This window comes from Ovis aries, chromosome 8 (genome assembly GCF_016772045.2).
Source record: "Ovis aries strain OAR_USU_Benz2616 breed Rambouillet chromosome 8, ARS-UI_Ramb_v3.0, whole genome shotgun sequence".
Classification (NCBI taxonomy): Eukaryota; Metazoa; Chordata; class Mammalia; order Artiodactyla; family Bovidae; genus Ovis; species Ovis aries.
In genome coordinates, this window is record NC_056061.1 from 67490851 (window position 1) to 67513392 (window position 22542).

The following is a 22542-nucleotide window of genomic DNA, read 5'->3' on the forward strand; positions in this document are numbered from 1 at the left end:
CTTGTGAAGGCAGGCAAATAAGGACAGAAGCTGTTTTCCATCCACACTTAGAAAGTCACACTTTGTGTCAAATTGAGTGAAAGCATGAATGATGTGCTTCTCCACTTTCCTGAAGAAAAAACACGTAGAAAATGTGGCAAATATTTAATCTGAGCCTTGTTTCCTGAAAGACTGCAAGATGCCCACAAATTTTCTTTCCCAGAGTTCAAAATAGCAAGCTGAGTGGGTGTAAGCACTTCAAGTGCAAAGTAGGGGGAAAAAAAAAAAAAAGGTAACTAAGGAAAAGGAAGTCATACTTCTTGCTCCTCAGTTTGAGAATTTTAAAAGAGGTCCTTTAAAGGAATTTTAAAGATTTGGATCTAGCATCTGCCTGGAATCAGAACACAAATACAGTCCTGAACACGTAAACGGAGCCCGTCAGCCACTTTTAAATGGTACAGTATCCATGCAAATACCATATTTACAACCTCATTGTTACAGCAAGAGTGTGCAGTTTCTATTCAGTTACAACCAGATACCTAAATACAACAGTGACAGAAAGGGAAAGTTAGCTGAAGGACCATGGGGGTCACTGCCACACCCAGGAAGAGGGACCTTCTTCAACAGGGCTATGAAAACTTTATGGTGCATATGAGCCACCAGGGGAGTTTGTTAAAATGCAGACCCTGATTCTACAGTTCTGTGTGGGATCCAACTTTCTTAAAGTTCCCAGGAGATACTGATATACTTGCCTGAGGTCTATACTTTAAGAAGCAAGGTTCTAGTCAATCACAATGGCTTACTGACTGCCAGACAACAGAAATAATAATCAACAACTACAAATGTTTGCAAGGCACCTAACAATGGGTTACTTGTTAGAGATGATAACCAAGTGTATATGATTAGCCCTAAGCTAACCTATAAGAAAGAAAGTGAAGTTGCTCAGTCGTGTCTGACTCTTTGCCACCCCATGGACTCCTCTGTCCATGGGATTTTCCAGGCAAGAGTACTGGAGTGGGTTGCCATTTCCTTCTCCAGGGGATCTTCCGGACCCAGGGATTGAACCCAGGTCTCCCACACTGTAGGCAGACACTTTACCGTCTGAACCACCAGGGGAGTTCTATAAGAAACCATAAGAAACAATTTTTTAAAAAATTAAGTGATAAATGCTAAAGAGTGTGGTAATGATCTAGAATAATAGGAACTGAAAACAGGAAGAGATCAGACAGGGCTGGAATAATGGCAAGGGGTTTCAAAGAGCCAGGTAGACTTGGCCGAGCCTGCAGTTGGGAGGATTTGGATAGAGAAAGAGCCGGGGACCAGAAAAGGACGTTCTAGAAGGGAGCTACGTGCCTGGAGGTCCAATAAGAGAAAACTACATCCCTTGCTTTCCAGTTGTAAATATCATCATTAGAAATTTTAACCAGAATTCATTTTCAACCAAGTTTAGGGAAATTCTGACTTTTGTTTAAAATGTGAACACTTGGGACTTACAATGCTGTTTTGGGACAGTAAAGCAACAGGAAATCTTGTTTTAGTCTTAAATTTTCTTCATTGACAATACCATGTGTCATTAATGACATTTGATAGGTGTAAGCCTGGTAGCACAAAGGTCCCATTTCTGTATAAATATTTGGGCTTCCTTGGTAGCTCACATGGTAAAGAATCTGACTGCAAGGCAGGAGACCCGGGTTTGATCACTGTGTTGGAAGGATCCCCGGGAGAAGGGAATGGCAACCCACTCCCGTATTCTCGCCTGGAGAATTCCATGGACAGAGGCGCCTGGTGGGCTATCGTCCAAGGGGTCACAAAGAGTCGGACACAACTGAATGGCTAAACACATATTTATGTAATGTATGCCTCTGATTAATCTATGTCTTTATAATGAATGATTTTAACAGCATTAGGATAGAACTTTTCACTGTAATAGAATTAATAATTTTGTTATTCAGAGTGTTTCCTGTTATTCAGTCTACTTTTATTATAAAAATAAACACTTTTTTCTCCTAGAAGATACTTTTGGATGGCACATACCCACACAACACCCCCACTTCCAGCAATATTCTTCCTTTTTCTCCCACACTGGCTGACAATGGGAAGAAAACATATCCAGAAACAGAATGAAATTATTAATGAATTATATCTGAGGGCTTCAGGTTTTTTCCAAAAAAAAATCTCCTTAAAGATATTTTCTCACCAACCCCCCCAGTAGGTCAGATACATTGATCCAACAGGAAAGGAACAGAGGATTACAAAGGTCAATATAAACATGGAAATTCGAACTCTAAACTTTTTTTACTGAAGAAAATTATAGGGAGACGAGGGTACCTCTAAGCTGCAGGAGGGAAGAGCGCATTTGAAAGATAAACAGTGCGTTTTAGTCTCAAGGCAGGCCAACACTCTCATCAAGTTCCAGCTCTGTCTTCGGCACTATCAACCTTATTGTGTGTGCATGCGAAGTCACTTCAGTTGAGTCCGACTCTCTGCAATGCTATGGACTGCAACCTGCCAGGCTCTTCTGTCCATGGGATTCTCTAGGCAAGAATACTGGCATGAGTTGCCAAGCCCTCCTCCAGGGGATATTCCCAACCTAGGGATCGAACCTGCATCTCTTACGTTTCCTGCATTGGCAAGCAGGTTCTTTACCACTAGCGGGATGGGAAGCCCTTCAGCCTTATCACCTTATCATAAAGAGTAAGAAAAGGTATGTGGGCTACTTGCAAATACTACACTTCATGTGAACATTAAAAGCCATGACTGTGGTTTAATTACAACTACTGAAAGAGGAGAGTGACAAAGCTGGCTTAAAGCTCAACATTCAGAAAACTAAGATCATGGCATCTGGTCCCATCAGTACAGTTCAGTTCAGTCACTCAGTTGTGTCCAACTCTTTGCGACCCCATGAATCGCAGCACACCAGGCCTCCCTGTCCGTCACCAACTCTCGGAGTTCACTCAGACTCGCATCCATCGAGTCAGTGATGCCATCCAGCCATCTCATCCTCTGTCGTCCCCTTCTCCTCCTGCCCCCAATCCCTCCCAGCATCAGGGTCTTTTCCAATGAGTCAACTCTTCGCATGAGGTGGTCCCATCACTTCATGTCAAATAGATGGGGAAACAGTGGAAACAATGTCAGACTTTATTTTGGGGGGCTCCAAAATCACTGTAGATGGTGATTGTAGCCATGAAATTAAAAGATGGTTACACCTTGAAAGAAAGTTATGACCAACCTAGATAGCATATTAAAAAACAGAGACATTACTTTGCCAACAAAGATCCGTCTAGTCAAGGTGATGGTTTTTCCTGTGGTCATGTATGGATGTGAGAGTTGGACTGTGAAGAAGGCTGAGCACCGAAGAATTGATGCTTTTGAGCTGTGGTGTTGGAGAAGACTCTTGACAGTCCCTTGGACTACAAGGAGATCCAACTAGTCCATCCTAAAGGAGATTAGTCCTGGGTGTTCATTAGAAGGACTTATGTTGAAGCTGAAACTCCAGTACTTTGGGCACTTGACGTGAAGAGCTGACTCATTTGAAAAGACCCTGATGCTGGGAAAGATTGAAGGCAGGAGGAGAAGGGAATGACAGAGAATGAGATGGTTGGATTGCATCACTGACTCAATGGACATGGGTTTGGATGGACTCCAGGAGTTGGTGATGGACAGGAAGGTCTGGCTTGCTGCGGTTCATGGGGTCGCAAAGAGTCGGACATGACTGAGCGACTGAACTGAACTGACTGACTGTGCCTTCTGTTTCTGTCCTGTAAAACTTCCCTGTGCTTGCTCGAAGATGAAATTTAGGTAATGGATTATGGCAAAACTTTCCAAGTTCAAAGTCTGTAAACTCGAACATGATAAGATACATTCATCACTACTGGATTTGCTTCCTGGATCAGGAAGATGCCCTGGAGGAGGGCATGGCAACTCAATCCAGTATTCTTGCTGGAGAATCCCAAGGACCTGGTGGGCTACAGTCCACAGGGTCGCAAAGAGTCAGACAGGACTGAACAACTGAGCATGCACACACACACACACACACACACACACACATTCAGGATGCACCAGTGGTTACCTACTCCCCCAACCTAACCCACATAGGCATACACTCATAATGACAAAAAGTAGAGATTACTATGAGACTGTTCACCGTGAATGGCTGCAAAACAGTAAGTAGAAGGCAAACGGACATGCCCTAATAAGATCACGAGGTTTATCCTCTACAAATCTCTTCCTCTTTCTATTCTGAACCCTTTCAGGTGTCCTCCCCTAACTAGGTCAGGGATCGTGAAAGCAGCACTCCCCATCTATTGCAAAAAAAAAAAAAAAGAGCTAACAATCTTTTTCATACTTGGCTGCTGAAAATGTAATACATTCTCATTAGAAAAAGAATTTATGAAAACAAACAAAAGTACTTGGGACAGGACAAAACTTATTACAAACCAATAAATAATGGCTGGCGATGAGGTTTATTTGGGGAATGCATTTTACTAGAATAAAAGTAAGAAATCCCTCCCCACACACTTTGGGAGATGCGGTTATTAATACCATGAAGACCCTGTGCAAGGCACCGTGTCCTCTAAACCACAAGACATGGTCTGCTTTCAGTTTTGTGAGACCATTTCTCTTTGAATCGAACTGGCCCTTCTGAAGACAGTTCCTCAGTGAGACATATCCTCTCCCTCTCCTTCTCTCTCTTCCCTACCCCCCACCCTCTGGTTTGGATCTGGCCTTTTGCTTAGTCATAAAACATAGCCCCACGTTTTCTTTTCTCATATCTCTCTCTACAATGCTCTGTGTTTATGCATCCACCTACTTTTAGAAACACCCACCCATATTTATCAGCAGTTTTAAGAGTTAACTTTACAGCAGCACAGACTTTTAACTACAAGCCTGCAACCACTGTGGAAAAAGGTTTGGTGAAAGATTTCCCAAGCCAGAACTGATGTCCTCACTAACCAGGCTGCCAGGCCTAGATCAAATGAAGGTCGACGCACAGTCCCCAGAGGAGGCTGTTCAACTCGTCGGGTCAGTTCCCCTGAGCCCTGCCAAGGAGGCCCTGCAGACTGACAGCCAACCTGGCAGAGCTGGTGTCTTCCCCTGGGCGGGCAGAGAGGCCCTCCCCCAAGGACGGGCACCAAGAACCGGCAGAGGCAGAGCCCAGCTGAGCGGCTGGGGGCAGCCACTTGGGGCAACACAAAGGCAGTTCCCTCTGCCTCGAGAGACTTAGAAAGCCCTGATGATGACTTGGGCTGTCGAAATGTGTTCTGTGAGACAGGTCGTCCCTCCTGGCACTGTGGGTGCATGAAGCCCAGGCCGGGGCAGCAACAACAGCCTGGCCTGAGGACAGCCTGCTCCTTACATCAAAGCTGGAGGCCCTGGGAGGCTGGCAAGCAGCCAAAGACGCAAAGAGCAGCAGGGGAGTGTGTTGCCTTAGGATAATAGCAAACTGGGACAGGATAGAGTCTGTGAATTCTAAGCACCGGGGAGGTCTGCTCAGAGATTTTACCCTCTCCTGTCAGAGATGTGATTTAATTTCCTTTGAAGAAAAAAAAAAAAGAAAGGGAGAAAAAGAAAAGAATATACATTCCCAAACCTTCTGTCTGCAAAAGCAGACACCACAATGCAAGTTAATGCACTCTGGTCCTTTTCAGCTTGCAGCCACTGTCTAAAACAATAGGGCTAAGTGAGATGTGACGTTCTCCCATCCATCGTAACAGGGCATTAAGTCTAAGGGGTAATTAAGATCATTGAAATGCAAACATCACTGTTCCATTGCTAATATCCTCCCAGATATTTCCCATCAATTCCGTTTAATTAGAGGAGCACCGCATGTTAATTATAACCTGACAGTTTTATTTATTTGACAGGACACAGCATAGAGTCTCATTTTAAGTAACAAGAAGGAGAACTTACGTTGAGGCTTTGAACTCTGTCACAAAGATGACTCAGCTCTGGGTCCTAGAATGTTCTACCCAGAAAAGTTGACCCAACTTGCTCCCTGGTAGCTCAGTGGTAAAGAATCCGCCTGCTAATGCAGGAGACATCAGAGACTTGGGTTCAATCCCTGGGTCAGGAAGATTCCCCTGGTGGAGGGCCTGGCAACCCACTCCAGAATTATTGCCTGGAGAATCCCATGGACAGAGGAGCCTGGTGGGCTACAGTCCATGGGGTCACAAAGAGTCAGACATGACTGAAGTGATTTAGCATGCATGCACACACACTCAACAAAAATGGGAGTTCATTCAGGAATTAATTATCTTCTCTCCTCCTCACTTTACTGCATAGCTTTCTGCATAAAAACATACAGAAAACAAAGAAAGAAAGAAAACTCTGGAAGGGAGTAAAGAAAAATCAATCCATTACTCTCCCTTCTGTAATCTTAAAATGTGATTCCTCAGGACCAGGATAGATGCTGTGAACGAACCAAAGCCTTTTCAAGGAAGCAAGCATCACAAGGGAACACGGCACCTATGGGCCAACCAGTGACTGGGTGTCTCCGTGAGAAGCTGCACGGAATAAATCCTCCTTAGAACAGAGAGGGCCTTGTGAGCGTTCCTCCAGAGGAAATGAATATGAGTTGAGGTCACTCAGCCCTAATCCACCCTGTACATCAGGGTGATCCTTCCAGCCACACATGCTCCACTAAGGCGGTAGTTCGTCAGGGCCCAGCGAGTCACCCCTAGTGGCATGCTGGGGGTGGAATAACTTCCAACTCCTTGCTCATCCGGTGTGGGGAAGGCCAAGGTACAGAGTTTTACTTGATTGCATAAAATGTAGAGCTATTTTCAGCTTCTGAATCATCACTCTGGCTCTTTTACCAGTCCTAAAGCCATAGTACAACCCTATTCAATTTTAACTTATTTGAACAGGAGCAAACCCTTCAACTTAATCCTGAGCAATTTCAAAAAAAGATGAAACTGTGAAATGGAAGGGGGAAAAAAAAAACAACCAAAAGAGTTTTACAAATATTTGCCATTTTAAATGGTCACCATTGGGATGCAGTGGTTCCCTTCTATTATCTTGGAACTCAATATACAAACCCTGGACAATTAACACTTAGCAAGACTTGGGTGCCTGAGGACACAAAGCAATTTTGTTTTAGTTACACTTCTAAGACTTCGAAGAGAAACATTAAATAATGGAGATTTTTTAAAAACTGCTAACTGATATAGGAAGAACCTTAGCTATTTCTGTAATAATTCCACTGGGATTTGTGCTGGATATTATAAAAACAGGATGTTTTGTTTGTTGTTCCTCATAAAAGACTACCAAACCAGTTATAAAACTACAAAAGACAACAAAAAGACAAACCTATGTGAAGTATTTATGAAGCCTGATGGAATTTTTATTCGTGTATTTAAAATTTTTGCTCAATGTGGGATGACCTCTGGAGACATATTTCTTGTTTTTATGAATGCCAAAAGGGAAATAGTTACATAACGTAATTCTGCAGTGGTCCAGAACTCTGCACTAATCTTAAATACAGGACAGTCAGAGATGAGTTTTCAATGCTAGGACCTCTTAGTTTTAAAATTAACATGGATTAACCCATGAATACCTGTCCCATTTAGAGATAAGCTGATCCCAATAATATAAAGATTCCAACAGCAAACTTTTTTTAAAAAATACTCCTTCAAGGCAATGTGATAAAGCTACTGGTACCAAAGGATAATATTAGTGTATTTAGAGATGATTTTAAATGGGTATGACTAGCACACCCAGATACACAATCTTATCTGTGTGTATGAGGGGAAAGAAGGAGGACACAGCAGGGTTGCTGCTGTTGTTGTTCAGTTGCTAAGTCGTGTCAAACTCTTTTGCAACTACATGGATGTAACCGCCAGGCTCCTCTGTCCATGGGATTCCCCAGGCAAGAATACTGGAGGGGGTTGCCATTTACTTCTCCAAGGGATCTTCCCGACCCAGGGATGGAACCGAGTTTCCTGCATTGCAGGCAGATTCTTCACCGTTGAGCCACCAGGGAAACCAGCAGGGGTCATCACTCTGTAAATTAAATCATGATTTTTCACTACTTCTGCCTAAGTAAACAGAAGCCTACATATCATCCCCATATCCTGACCCACATAGCTCCACTTAGGAGTGAAGAGTGAGTGGAGAGCAAGTGCATCTAGGAAACAATTACACCTAAATGTTCTCCAGGCAGACAGTTGAGTTCTGCACTGTTCATTCAGAAGCCTTTTGAAATAGCTGGAAAATCCACTCAAAAAACTATACCTGCTACCAGGACTCTATGAATGAGTCTCCATTCAAGCCAAGTCCAAATACCTGGTTGACCATGAGTCTAGGGAAGAAATAAAGGCTTCTCTTCTCTTCTTTTAGTTCTAGGAGCCACAGCTAATCAACAAGGCTTCATTTTCTATAAAACTATAAGCAAATGTCTTTTTAATATCCAGCCACTTGCAAACTATTCTGCCTGGTGAAATTAAAACTGTTTCCTATTTCAGTATTTATAATTTGCAGTTTCTGTCACCTGGTAACATACTCAGCAACCATTTTCTCAGTAGCTGTCACATACCAGGCACTGTGCTACATCCAAAGGTCCAAACATGTGTTTTCTGACCTCAACAAATACCTGGTGTGCAGGTAGGAGGGAAAGTGCCATAGTCCAGGTTACAACAGCACCCACAGGAGAGTGAGGCACAGCAGTCAAAGAAGGGCTGAGAGCGAAGACACTTGAAATGGCCTGGCGTAATAGCAGAAGCTTGTCAGGCAGACAAACAGAAAACCAGGTTTGGGAGAAAACAGTATATTTGGTTTTAGAACAAATTACGTTTGAGGTTTTGAGGTGCCTTAGGAATATTCAGATAGGGACTTTCTTGGTAGCCCAGTGGTTAAGATCCCACGCTTCCAACGCAAGGGGCGCAGGTGTGATCTCTGGTCAGGGAACTAAGATCCCATATGCCACATGGAGTGGCCAGAGAGAAGAAAAAGAATTTTCAGACAGACATGTCCAAGCAGACAGCAGGACATATAGATATAAAACCCACAAGAATATGGGAGCTGAAACTCAGTTTGGAAGACCACTAGCATCATCAGTATCTACGGTGATATGAAGCAATGGGCCTTGTCAATGATTTGGGAAGCTATAGACACAGGAGGCCTAGGGGCTGTACTCTGGGGAGAGCCACAGAGACTGGGGAGTAGGGAAGGGGCTGAGGACAGAGGTGGGCACCAGGTCACCAGCATCACAGAGCCAAGTGGAGAAACAATTAAATGACAAACAGTGCCAAATACAAATAAAAAAATAGAACAAATAAGCCAAAGATTTCACTGAATTTCAAAATTAAGAGGTTACTGAGATTCCTTTCTAAAGTAGGTAGTCAAAACTGTGATGCAGTTGAGAGATAGGTAACTTGGGAGGTAGAAAATCCATTAGGATTATTGATTTCAGTTTGCTTGTTTGTTTACGTCCCAAACGTAAAATATTTGAACATGCTTAATCTCTCAAGTTGGGGCATCTATTTAAAAGCCATTGCCCTGAAAAGAAAAAAGTGTTCTAACAAGATTTTACTGAATTACACTTTAGCCATAGTGGAGAGACAGTTAAAACTTGACTGTGGGAAAGTAAAATTTCAAATTTTCAACAATTGATTAATGACTTACAATATTTTGGGGAACCAAAAGAAATCAGTAAGAAATTACACAAAACTGGGAATATCAGACCACCTGACCTGCCTCTTGAGAAACCTATATGCAGGTCAGGAAGCAACAGTTAGAACTGGACATGGGAACAACAGACTGGTTCCAAATAGGAAAAGGAGTACGTCAAAGCTGTATATTGTCACCCTGCTTATTTAACTTATATGCAGAGTACATCATGAGAAACGCTGGACTGGAAGAAGCACAAGCTGGAATCAAGATTGCCGGGAGAACTATCAATACCTCAGATATGCAGATGACACCACCCTTATGGCAGAAAGTGAAGAAGAACTAAAAAGCCTCTTGATGAAAGTGAAAGAGGAGAGTGACGAAGTTGGCTTAAAGCTCAACATTCAGAAAACGAAGATCATGGCATCTGGTCCCATCACTTCATGGCAAATAGATGGGGAAGCAGTGGAAACAGTGTCAGACTTTATTTTGGGGGGCTCCAAGACCACTGCAGATGGTGACTGCAGCATAAAATTAAAAGACACTTACTCCTTGGAAGGAAAGTTATGACCAACCTAGATAGCATATTCAAAGGCAGAGACATTACTTTGCCAACAAAAGTCCATCTAGTCAAGGCTATGGTTTTTCCAGCGGTCATGTATGGATGTGAGAGTTGGACTGGGAAGAAAGCTGAGCGCCGAAGAATTGATGCGTTTGAACTGTGGCGTTGGAGAAGACTCTTGAGAGTCCCTTGGGCCGCAAGGAGATCCAACCAGTCCATTCTAAAGGAGATCAGTCCTGGGTGTTCATTGGAAGGAATGATGCTAAAGCTGAAACTCCAATACTTTGACCATCTCATGCGAAGAGTTGACCCACTGGAAAAGACTCTGATGTTGGGAGGGATTGGGGGCAGGAGGAGAAGGGGATGACAGAGGATGAGACGGCTGGATGGCATCACCGACTCGATGGACATGAGTTTGAGTGAACTCTGGGAGTTGGTGATGGACAGGGAGGCCTGGTGCACTGCGATTCATGGGGCTGCAAAGAGTCGGACACCACTGAGCAACTGAGCTGAACTGAACTGGAGACGTTTAAAAAGTAAAACCACTAAAAGGCAAGGGTAAACTTTGGTCATAGGATTTTTCAAGCTGAACAAAACTTTACAGATTGGATATCCACTTAAATCCCTTATTTTAAAACAGATTTTAACTCCACGCAATAATACCAGCTTCCACTGGGAAATATCAAAACCATATTTAAAGAACGCAAGATGAAAGAAATTGGTCATGACAAAAAGGAGCTAATTCCTAAACCTGGCAGTTTTAGGATTCAAAATTCCCAGGAAAGGGTCCCCTCAAGGGTCCACTGACATCCCATACTCCTAGCACCTCATGACTAACTCATCCTGCTCAGGCTGATGTCATGTCCCTCAGGGGTCAGTCCTCACTCTGAAAGTTACTACATGACCAAGAAATCCTGAAAAGAGTAAATGAGAATTTATACCAAGGTAAAAAACAGTAGTGTCCATGTGATGACTTGTGTTGTGGCATGACTGTAATTGAACACCCAGTTTCATTCATGTGATAAAAAAGTCAGGGAAAAAAGTTTCTTTAGAACTTTGGAAATGACTTATAAGTCAGTTTCTGGGAAACATAAAAATAATAGAAGTGCTTTTGTACTTCTTTTAAAAGTTTAATTTATAGCTTTCCAACTCCCTCAGTCTTTATGTTTTAAATAAGAGATGAGAAAAAAAAAAAAATCACCCAGAGGAAGCATCTTTATCAGGCCTGAAATAAATAAGGCCTGGTAATAGGATTTAGCCTCCCAGCAAAGACTGGGATCCACCTGCCCTCAGTCTGGCAAGATTTAGGACTGTGGTTCTTTCACATGGAAGCAGACACATACCCTGAGCATTACTTTATTTCTTTACAAGAGGTAGCAGACAGTTTTGTCAGCTTAGACTCTGTTTAGAGTCAGACTTTCATAACAAAGAAACTTAAAAGTTTGGGCTCTAGATCTAGATTGGGATCTAGAAAGAGTAATGGAGTTTGAAACAATCATCACATAGAATGATATAAACATTTTATGTCAACATTTACTGAGTCCTTGCATCCCATCAGTGTACTAAGTGATTCATGCGTATTTTCTCATTGAATTTTTCATGAGGCAGGTACCATTATTGCCTCCCTCAAAGACGGCTTAAGGATCCAAAAGTTTAAGAAATTTGTCCGTGGCCTCATAGTAAATAATGAAAATGCCTTTTTTAATCTAGGGAGTCTGACTCTAAACCAACGGTCTTGAAAAGATATATATAGTGGCAATATAAAAAGTTTCTCGAGTTGAAGAAATCCAAGTACCTTGTAATTGTGTGTGTGTGTGTGTGTGTGTGTGTGTGCATTCAGTTGCTCAGTTGCAGCTGACTCTTTGCAACCCCATGGATTATATCCTATAAGGCTCCTCTGTCCATGGAGATTCTCTAGGGAAAAATACTGGAGTGGGTTGCCATTCCCTTCTCCAGGGGATCTTCCCTATCCAGGGATCAAACCCAGGTCTCCTACATTGCAGGTGGATTCCTAACCGTCTGAGCTGCCAGGGAAGCCCACCGTGTAGTTACTTGCACTCAATTTTCAGTTCCACTTATGATTTTGATCTGGCAAATGGATCATAAGTGCCAAACCAAAAAAAGTTTAATATATTGAACCATTCCTAATTATTCACTATCTATGTTGGGACTACGGAATCACATGATCACCAGAGTTTCAGGTGGGTCAACCAGGTCTACATATGACAATGATGGAAATGCTTTCAGGTACAGAATGAAGGTCATTACTCTAAATTTGGCAACAAAATCCAAATCTTTCTTATACAGCTCAAGAGTATTCTTTTACCCAGATCATTGTCCTAATTTACTTTGGCACTAAAAAGTGTTTATTACTATAAAGTGTGGCTAAAATTGATGGGTATAAAGGACTTTTTATGCCCATGTTCCACTAGATTAATTTTGGAGGGCATGCCATGCTCTCCTTTTCTAGAAAATACTATATTTCTTTGTTCTTAAAGAAAAGCCAAAATCTCTAAAAAGGAAACAAAATGTCACAGCATGACATTCTTTTCAATTTTGTTGTAACTTCACTATTGGGAAATGTCTATATTTTATTTTTCTATTAGGAAAAGCACTATGCTTTTCTTATAAAATGTTCATAATGAATTTTCCCCCCTCATTTATTCAATTTTTCATTCAACAAAAAACTGTGTCCTCCCAAAGCCATGATTCTTGTCCTCAAGGAACTCAGGGGCTAGTGATGGAAAGACACTGAAAACAGATTGTTGCCGGTAAATCCCTAACAAAAGGCATGCCATGCAATCAAGATACTATGTAATAGTATTGGAATAAGGCAGTGAGTGAGTGAGAGTTGCTCGGTCATGTCCAACTCTTTGCAACCCCATAGACTATACCCTACCAGGCTCCTCTGTCCATGGAATTCTACAGACAAGAATACTGGAGTAGGTTGCCATTTCCTTCTCCAGGAGTAAGGCAACTCTTTCCTAAACGCACAGTATTTAAAATTTGGAATCTAAGCATCCCCCCTGTCATGATCTGAAGCCTCAAATTTAGGGGTGATTAAAACTGACACATGTCAAATCCACCACAACTATATATATACATATATATATACATATATATATATTAAACTTCCATATGTTCCCAGAAACCCTGAATCCAATTTGAAAAGCACCAGTATAGATGTTTAGAAACTTTCCCAGAGATGTCATTGGCCACCATTCTTATACTCTAGTTGCATAGATTTACCACAGTATAACATATTAATATGTATGACAAATTTAGAGGGAAAGTAAAAAAAGCCTATATGATTATCAGAATTGGAAGACCCTTTCAAGTCTTGGAGTCGCCATCTTTTCCACTGGATGTTTCTTGTCCAAAAGGAAAAGCATTCCTATCTTTAACAAATTTAGTGTAAACATTTATGATTTGATATAGATACAAAGATAAGGTCATTATTGTACTTATATTTTAATTATCCAAATTCTTCTTAGTGTAATTGCATTCCTGTACAACATATATCTTTTTTAAATTAAACTGTTTATTTTGTATTGAGGTACAGCAGATACGACACCACCCTTATGGCAGAAAATGAAGAGGAACTAAAAACCCTCTTGATGAAAGTGAAAGAGGAGAGTGACAAAGTTGGCTTAAAGCTCAACATTCAGAAAACTAAGATCATGGCATCTGGTCCCATCACTTCATGGGAAATAGATGGGGAAACAGTGGAAACAGTGTCAGACTTTATTTTGGGGGGCTCCAAAATCACTGCAGATGGTGACTGCAGCCATGAAATTAAAAGACACTTACTCCTTGGAAGGAAAGTTATGACCAACCTAGATAGCATATTCAAAAGCAAAGACATTACTTTACCAACAAAGGTCAGTCTAGTCAAAGCAATGGTTTTTCCAGTGGTCATGTATGGATGTGAGAGTTGGACTGTGAAGAAAGCTAAGCACTGAAGAATTGATGCTTTTGAACTGTGGTATTGGAGAAGACTCTCGAGAGTCCCTTGGACTTCAAGAAGATCCAACCAATCCATCCTAAAGGAGATCAGTCCTGGGTGTTCATTGGAAGGACTGATGTTGAAGCTGAAACTCCAATACTTTGGCCACGTCATGCGAAGAGGTGACTCATTGGAAAAGACCCTAATGCTGGGAAGGATTGGTGGCAGGAGGAGAAAGGGACGACAGAGGATGAGATGACGGGATGGCATCGCTGACTCAATGGACATGGGTTTGGATAGACTCCGGGAGTTGGTGATGGACAGGGAGGCCTGGCATGCTGCAATTCATGGGGTCACAAAGAGTCGGACACGACTGAGTGACTGAACTGAACTGACAATGGATTAACAATATCGTGATAGTTTCAGGTGAACAGTAAAGGGACTCAGCCGCACATATACAGGTATCCATTCTCCCCCAAACTGCCCTCCCATCCAGGCGGCCACATAACACTGAACAAAATTCCATGTGCTATACAGTAGGTACTTGTTGGTTATGCATTTCAAACACAGCACTGTGTACACGTCCATCCCAAACTCCCTAACTGTCCTTTTGTCCCATCCTCCCCGCCAGGAAGCATAAGTTCATTCTCTGAGTTTCTTTCTGTTTTGTAAGTAAGTTCATTTGTACCATTTTTCTTTAGATGCCACTCATAAGGGATGTTATCCGATATTTCTCCTTCTCTGTTTGACTTACATCACTTGGTACAACATATATCTTTCTTTTCCATTTCTAGGCTTGCTAAGATTCTAGCTGCTTTCTTATTGATTTCCTTCAGTTAGCATCTCAACCCATAGATGAAGGTGCTCTTCTTTTCCTCTTTTGGCAAACTTTGGCAGCCTAAGTACACTTGGCAGAAGTTAGATACAAGAGCACGTCCAAATGGAATCCAAGGAGATTGCCAGATGCCTATTTTTTCCACATCAGAGAAGCAAACCCTAGCTGGTGCAGTTTGTCTGCCCGCCAAGTCTGGGACTTAGGGTGGGAAGGTTCCGTCCCGCTGGAAGGGAGAGTCTGAGCCACCTCCCCAAGGGTCTCTTTGTGGTTTAGGGGGAAGAACATATTCAAAACAGGTGCAAGTTGGATGGCTGCATCTCATCTTCCGGCCTGTCAAAGCAGTTCCACTTAAAGTAAACTGTGTTTTGAACATTTGCTTTGAAACCTACTATTTGAAATTTGGAACGTGTCCCTTTGTAACCAGTGTCACAAACAGTGGTTGGCATTCCAGGCTAGCCTTCAAAAGTTTATATAACCTGATTGAGAAGTAGCCTAAGGCAATGTAATAAGTGGACTCTAGGGCCTGCTCACCATATATGGCATAGCTTCTATCAGAAAAAAATAGTCAAGTGGGGACTGGCGTCCTTGGATACAAAACTGCTCCTCACTGTTCCCTACACAGGCTGTGAAAATCTAAGTAGAATGCAAAGAGGTAAATAATGAAGACAGAATAGCCAGACGTGTTCCCCAGGATCAGAGGGATGGCTCAAGGTCATCGGAAGATCTCAGTGGCTCAAAGCTTTTACAGAGGCTCCAGGGGCAGACCAGTTGCTGATGGCAGCAGACGTGGCAGAAAAGTGGAAGGGAAAGGAGGACACAGAAAATAAGTGAATCGGAAGCAAGGGCATTCCTGCAAAAGGAGCTCCCTACAATTGAGGGTGAGAGGAAGAGAAAGGGAATTCCTGCCACAGCCAGCAGGGGAAATCCCCGGTTTAGGTTGCTAGTCACTGTGTCACTGACAAGGAATGTTCATTATTTAGCAATTTAACCCTCCCAGCCCTTACTTTTTTACACTGTCCTCTTAGAGACAAGCTGTATGTTGTTCATGACAAAGTGCTTCAGTCTGGTAGACTGACTGTTAGCCTACAGAGGTTCTCAGCCCTTGAACACAGAGGGGCTATGTCTTGGGTTCTTTCTGGTTATCGTGACCAGGGAGGAGTTGCTATTGTCACCTGGCGGGTAGAAGCCAGGACGCTGGAAATAGCCTACAATGCACAGGAGAGTCCGCTCACAGCAAGTATTATCCATACTCTGATGTCAACAGCGCCCAAGTTGAAAAACCCTCTATACTTTGTGCTGCAGTAACTTCTGTTACCTGTGAACCGCATCCCTGATGTGTTTAAGCAAGTGATGATAACACAAATCCTGCCGACTACGCTATCACTCAGAACTGCAGTGTGAAGACTAAGTTTCCACTAAGAGAAATTCTGCAAACACTCAATAGCGCTATTCAGCATTATGAAGCATGACATTTGTTTTTTCACTGAAGCAATTAGATAGAAAAGAGTAAGAGAGCCAAAGTTAGAGAGGATGGCAGAAAGAGTCTGGCACAAACTTGGGATAGATATCACCTGGATCACCCTGCAATTTTCTAGGGCAGTGTATGGTACGAGCTCCTATGTCAATGTAAACCCGGCCACCAATGCCACATCTGGCTTCTTAGGCATTTCCAGGAACCACCGCCGTATTTCTCCCCATCATCCGATGACAACCCAGAAGCATCAGCTACTTCCTGAAACGCTCACAGCTCCTCAGTATTACAGTAATCATCTCCCCCAGGAAAAGCCTCACTGGGCTGTCTATGTGAAACATAATGAAGGCAGAGCCAATAATCAGGGCACAAAGAGTTCCATGACCCAGGCAAGCAACATAACCTCTTTCTGGCTCTCTCTTCAACTAAGTGAGTTTGACTTAGTCATCTCTGACCTCCCTTTTCATTCTCACCACCATGATTGTTTTCTCTCCAGATGGTAATGAGGAGAGGAGGCTGCTCCAAAGAAAGTAGGTAAAGCCACTTTGTGAAACCCTCCACCGTGAAGGCTCCAAAGGCGGGGTGCCTGTGAACAAAAAGTACACAAACTACCCAAACAGTAAGCAGTCCCCACAAGAGAAGTCTTTTGGCCCCAAGCTTGGCAGAGAGAGTCTCTGTTTATTTCAGAGCTATATTAGGAATAGGCCTTCCCAGCTAGTGCTGGTGGTAAAGAACCCACTTCCCAATGCAGGAGACCTAAGAGATGCAGGATCAATCCCTGGGTTGGGAAGATCCCCTGGAGGTGGGCATGGCAACACACTCCAGTATTCTTGCCTGAAGAATCCTATGGGCAGGGGAGCCTGGCAGGCTACAATCCACAGGGTGGTAAAGAGTTGGACACGACTGAAGTGACTTCGTGTACACGCATGTTAGGGATGATGATGGTAAGACATCAAGGGACAACCTCCATGTGTACATGGTGAAAAAGAACTAATTATTACACACTGACCTCATCAGCCTCTGCCTCCTGCACAGATAAGTGTCACCTCCGAGCACCACTTTCTCATTAGGAAGAAGAGTACAGTGCATTTTTAACCATGTCTTTGTCAGCATCATCGCCAATGAAAACAAAACGGGAGGGACACAGCAATAGGAATTTGAGGGCCCTTTAGTAGTTAGCAAACACATACTTTACTTCTTAATAACCTTTTGGTAGGCGCCCAAGTTAGTTCCAGGGAACCGCTCAGCATTGCTGCTTGATCTCCTGAGCTTGTTTTCATTCACTGCTCTACTGCAAGAATGAATATGGTTTCCCCTAGTCTCTCCCCTGAGATTTCTAGTCTGTGTTTTTTTCTGTTCATATGCTTAGTGAGGCTATTTAAAGTAATAACGTCAAGGAGAGATTGAGGCTCCACCAAGTATGAAAAGCAAAAGATTATATTTCTAGTTCTCAAAATTTTTTTAAAAATCTGAATATGAATACATAATGAAAAGTGCTAGAGAGATAGATGAGAAGAAAGAAATAAAAAGCCATTTTTCTCCCATTTCAACATGATCACAACTTCCCAGGGCTATGTCTTCCCAACTTAAAATGAGTATTTTAATATATGTTTGAAATAGGAGGCTTTTCTGATAAAGCATGTTTGTTTGCTGGGCTCGTTTGTCATCTTGTTTTTCTCAGTAAGAGCTGGTACTTTACAGAAACATCTGTCGTGTGCATTTGAGAGCGCTTGACAATGGTTGTCTCATTACTTTTGGCCACATGCTGGCGAAGGGGGAGATGGCAGCTACTCCCGCCCCAATACACAGTGAGCAAGGGGTTAAAAATAGGGTGACTTTCACACTCCTCTGTATTCTACCTACTGCTCCCAGGCACACACACCCACCCACACCCCCATCCAGAGAAAGGAGTGACAAGAATCCCCCTGGAGTCCTGTTACTGCCACCGCCACTGCCACCGAAACTGAAGCCTCAGTAGACAGTACTTTTGTGGTGAAACAAAAAGGCAGATGAAAGGAGCTGACTTCCCTTTTGCTGCAAATAACTCTGATAGGACCAGCATGCTACAAAAATCAATAGCAGTAACGATTGCCTTTTCCGGAGCAGCCTGGGCAGTCAGCTGGACAGGGGGCATTGCTAAGCCCAGGCACACCGCCTGGATCAAGCACTGCAAACAAGCTTCACTGGAGAGAAGCGTGAGTAATTTACTTATTAAAGAGATAACTGTAAAGTCTGATACAAACAGACAAGCGTAAATCCTTCAACGCACAGACCAAATGCTTGACTTGGCGACCATAAAATGCAACGAGCAATCGAATCTAGGTTCCATTACTCCACTTCCAGAAGTTTAACGCTCTCCCTTTCTCCTTAAAAAGATGACATCTCCACGTGCACAAAGAAATGGCCTGCAAGGGAATGCTCTGGTTTAGAGGGGCTCCCCGATTACACTGAACCCACACAGGAAGTGAAGGGAAACCTCAGTGACTAGTCTGTACTAACCTAGTCTTCCGTGTACAGTGCAGATAAAGGGAATTGCTCTCTTTCAATCTGGTTCTAAAATAATAAGTATTTCACCTTATTCCAAAGAACACAAATCTAATCAATAAGTGCTCAAACAATCCCTTCTGTAATCATTTTTCCTGTTTTACAAATGCAGCAGTAAGCATACATTTGTGACATTCTGAGAACGAGATATCTCTATGACCTCAATGATTTTACTTTTTAAATTATATCTAACTGCCACCAACCAGCAAATACAAGCAAAAAATAAAAAGATCTAAAACACTGTTAGAAAATGGGAGCTTGAGTTAACGAGCAAATAAGACAAAAATATGTCACTTGCCATCCAATGTCATCTGTCAAGTTTTTTAAAAAATCCAAGTATAGAGAGAATACAAACAGTCCTTCTACAATAAGCTATTGTATGGTTCACAGGTCTGGGTCATTCACAGCTCCCGGAAATAACTGCACGGTGGCCAAATGCTTTTATTTTCTATGTTCTCACAGGCTTTCAGGACCTGTGCAAATTGTTTTCCAAGCACCATCCGGCCATAATGACCAGGTTACCTCTGATAATTATGCTTGCCTGTCTATAGGTTTGTCAGTTAAAGAAATCCACAGACGGCTGTCATAATGAGCAGAAATCAACTTCTGGCACAGCTGCGCTGACCACAATGCATTAGAAAAACAACCCTCTCTGCAATAACCAGTTCTGGGCATCACTGGTTAAAAAAGACTAGTTTCCTGTTTTTCTCAAAAACTTCAGAGTGTGGGTACTGCTATTTTTTAACCCCACCCACACCTTTTCTCTCTAATTGTTGAAGATTCCGTGCTGTAAACACCTAATCATGGCATTATATATATAAAAATATATATTATAGTTCCAGGTTTAATTTTAGGTCACATTCATGGTTTCCGAGCCAGGGCCTCCCCTGTACTAAGGCCCACGGGTGGGAGGAGGAGCTGAGACAAAAGGTTAGGACCCAGGGAGGAAGGGAGGCACCCCTCTGGAAAGGAGATCACAGCCTAGGCTTGGGCAACATCTCAAGTTTACAGCCTTGCACAGCACCTGGCACCTCCAGGTCGGCTGAAGACTACAGATGGAACCTGGTGGCCTGCACATGGCATAAAGCATCCAGTGTCCTGCCTGCTACATTATCTCATTTATATTAAGCTGCCCTTCTTCCTCACTTTGAAATGTTCACTGCTCTCTTTCAAGGAGAGGTCTAAGTGTCTGGCTGCAGCCCACACTGTAACAAGAGCAGCTGTTCCTTCTGCCTGGTGTGTCGGAGTCCTGCTCAGCATCACCTCCTCCCGTACCTTCTCGTCTCCCTACCTGAGTCAATCACTCTCTCTCTCTCACACACACACACACACCATATATGCTAGGAAGGTTGGTATATTACTCTATCGGTCCCCACACTAGGACAGATGCTTCTCAAGACAGGTTATATTGTTTTGTCTCCCTGTAGCCCGGACACCCTGAATAGTGCTTAGAAAACAGCAAGCGACTGATTACGATTGGCTCAGAATGAATGCCCCTTTCCCTATTCATGACCTCCCCCTTCTGTGCTGGCCTCTGTGGAAACCCTCACTTATTACACTGCAGTTCCTTTCCATCTGCCTTTCTTCTAAACGCAGAGCTTCTGGAGGTGGCAACTCTGCTGAACACTAAGCACGTAGCAGGTGCTCAGAAAAACATCAGCTGAGGGTTGTTAAATGAATCACTTGTGATTGCCTACTTTGGGAGCAGTGACCACGTAGACACTATAGAAATATTAAAAGGAGTAAAAGATTTCTGTCTATAATTTTTTCTTTTACTGATTCTGTAATTTTGGGTCATGACCAGAAAAGTCTGCGTCATCTTCACAGCCAACAGCATCCTCTCAAAGGCAAGGCAGTAAGACTTAATCCACACAAATTTGTCAAAACAAAGAGCAGAGAAAGAATTTTTTTTTTTTTTAAAGAAGTTGAAAATAAAATGTTTATTGCTGTCCTGCTAGGCAAGAGGTTGAGGTAATATCCTTTGAAAGTCACTGAAAGGGAAGGATCCTAACCAAAATTAAAATCTTCATTTGGGTTAAACTTCACAGTAGGCAAAGTGTAAACAGACCCCTACCCCCACCCACCCTGCTCCTCCAAACTCTCCTTTTAAAACTCTCCTTTTATTCAACAAAGAGAATAAAGATCCTCTCAGACCTTCTAATTGTTCTGAACTGTAAAAGGGATAACACAAATTCTGAGCCACAATTATGCTTAAATGTACCTATTTTACATTTGGGATTCATTCACATGAATCCCACTAAGAAGAACGAAGAGGATAAAAACTTAAATGAGTTCCTGATATGAGGGAAACAAACATACATCACTTATCTTTCGTTTCAAGATTTTAAAAAGTCACCTATATGTTCACTCCTGTTATACAATGTTTCGCAGGCTGTCCGTTAGTGTCACTCCTGGCCCTGGTAGAAGGCCTTATTCCCAACAAATTTTGCAACTTGTCTAAGTAATAAACAGACTTTTTAAAATGAAGTAAATCCTCTTTCATTCCTAGAAGCTTTGTTAAACTGTGGAAAAAATAAAAGAGAAATAGAAGTCAACTAACATTTCATAGAAAACTGGATCGATTTTCAAAGAAGTTAAAAATCTATTTAGAGGGTATCCACATCAGATAACTGGAAAACACCCCAAAAGAGTCAATAACAACAAGAGACAAATGAAGGCAGCATAAGCAGCATGTGCAAACGCCAAAGTGCATTCATTAAGGCAAATGTTGGCTAGAATAACAAAGCCTCTCTGCTTCTGTATGTTTGCAGATAAATACCATCACTGTTGTATTACATTATGAAGCAGCAAACTCCTTCCCTGCTCACTGACAGATCATGTATAATGGCCTTCCCCAGTGGTAACACTCACATGATTGGTCTATAAGAAGCTATTCTGTGAGCTCTAACAAATGTACTTTAGGCTTGAGATGAGTAAACTGTAGTTTCTACATAGGGGAAAAAAAAAAAAAAGGAAGGCCATGTCCCATGTAAACCAAATATCTAATGCAGTAACACTGATGAATTGTGAGTAACACAGTCAGCCCAACAAAATGACTGTTTCTTGGAAAAAGTAGAATAGCACCACACAAATAACAGGAATTTATAAAAAAGATACAATGACACACAAAACATACACATTTTGCAGTCAGGCTGATGTCAAAATTTTAATATTACAAAAAACATGAGATCTGTTTTGGCTTTCTTTCCAAGTTGTCCATAAATACCCTCAAAATTAGTCCTTTTCTTCTGAACAATTTCATGTCTTCTTAGGTTCTAAGTTGTCAGGCCCACCCTTTCAAAGTATAAATAGGTAAAATTCAGTGTATGGAGCTTCTATTTAGAAAAGGATTCCATTTCAAAGTGGACTCCTAAGAAAGAAATGGTAAGTAAACAGGACAGTGTGACAAGCCTTACTGAAGACTAGAATTTAGTCCACCTGCAAGAGCAGATGGTTATTATGGACAGCTGCAGGAAGATGGGGAGAATAGTTTGAGAGCTATTGATTTCTGTAATGAGTAAAACCACCACCACCGACAATGAAACAGCATTTAGATTTTTATAGTGTTACTTAAAAATTTTTTCAGAAAATTTTAGGAT

General features: G+C 42.3%; 1 protein-coding gene across 18 annotated transcripts in view; it reads right to left on the reverse strand.

Annotated features, from left to right (window-relative positions):
* The window catches only part of HIVEP2 (HIVEP zinc finger 2), a 218819-nt gene that overhangs the window by 101506 nt on the left and 94771 nt on the right, over window positions 1-22542 (reverse strand). Inside the window, exon 1 of one of the 18 annotated variants that reach the window (XM_060419745.1) lies at window positions 1-22542. This exon is cut by the window's right edge and continues 25258 nt beyond it. The exons of the other annotated variants lie outside the window; for them this stretch is intronic. The gene's annotated coding sequence lies outside the window, so the exon portion shown is untranslated. 18 annotated transcript variants of the gene reach the window in all.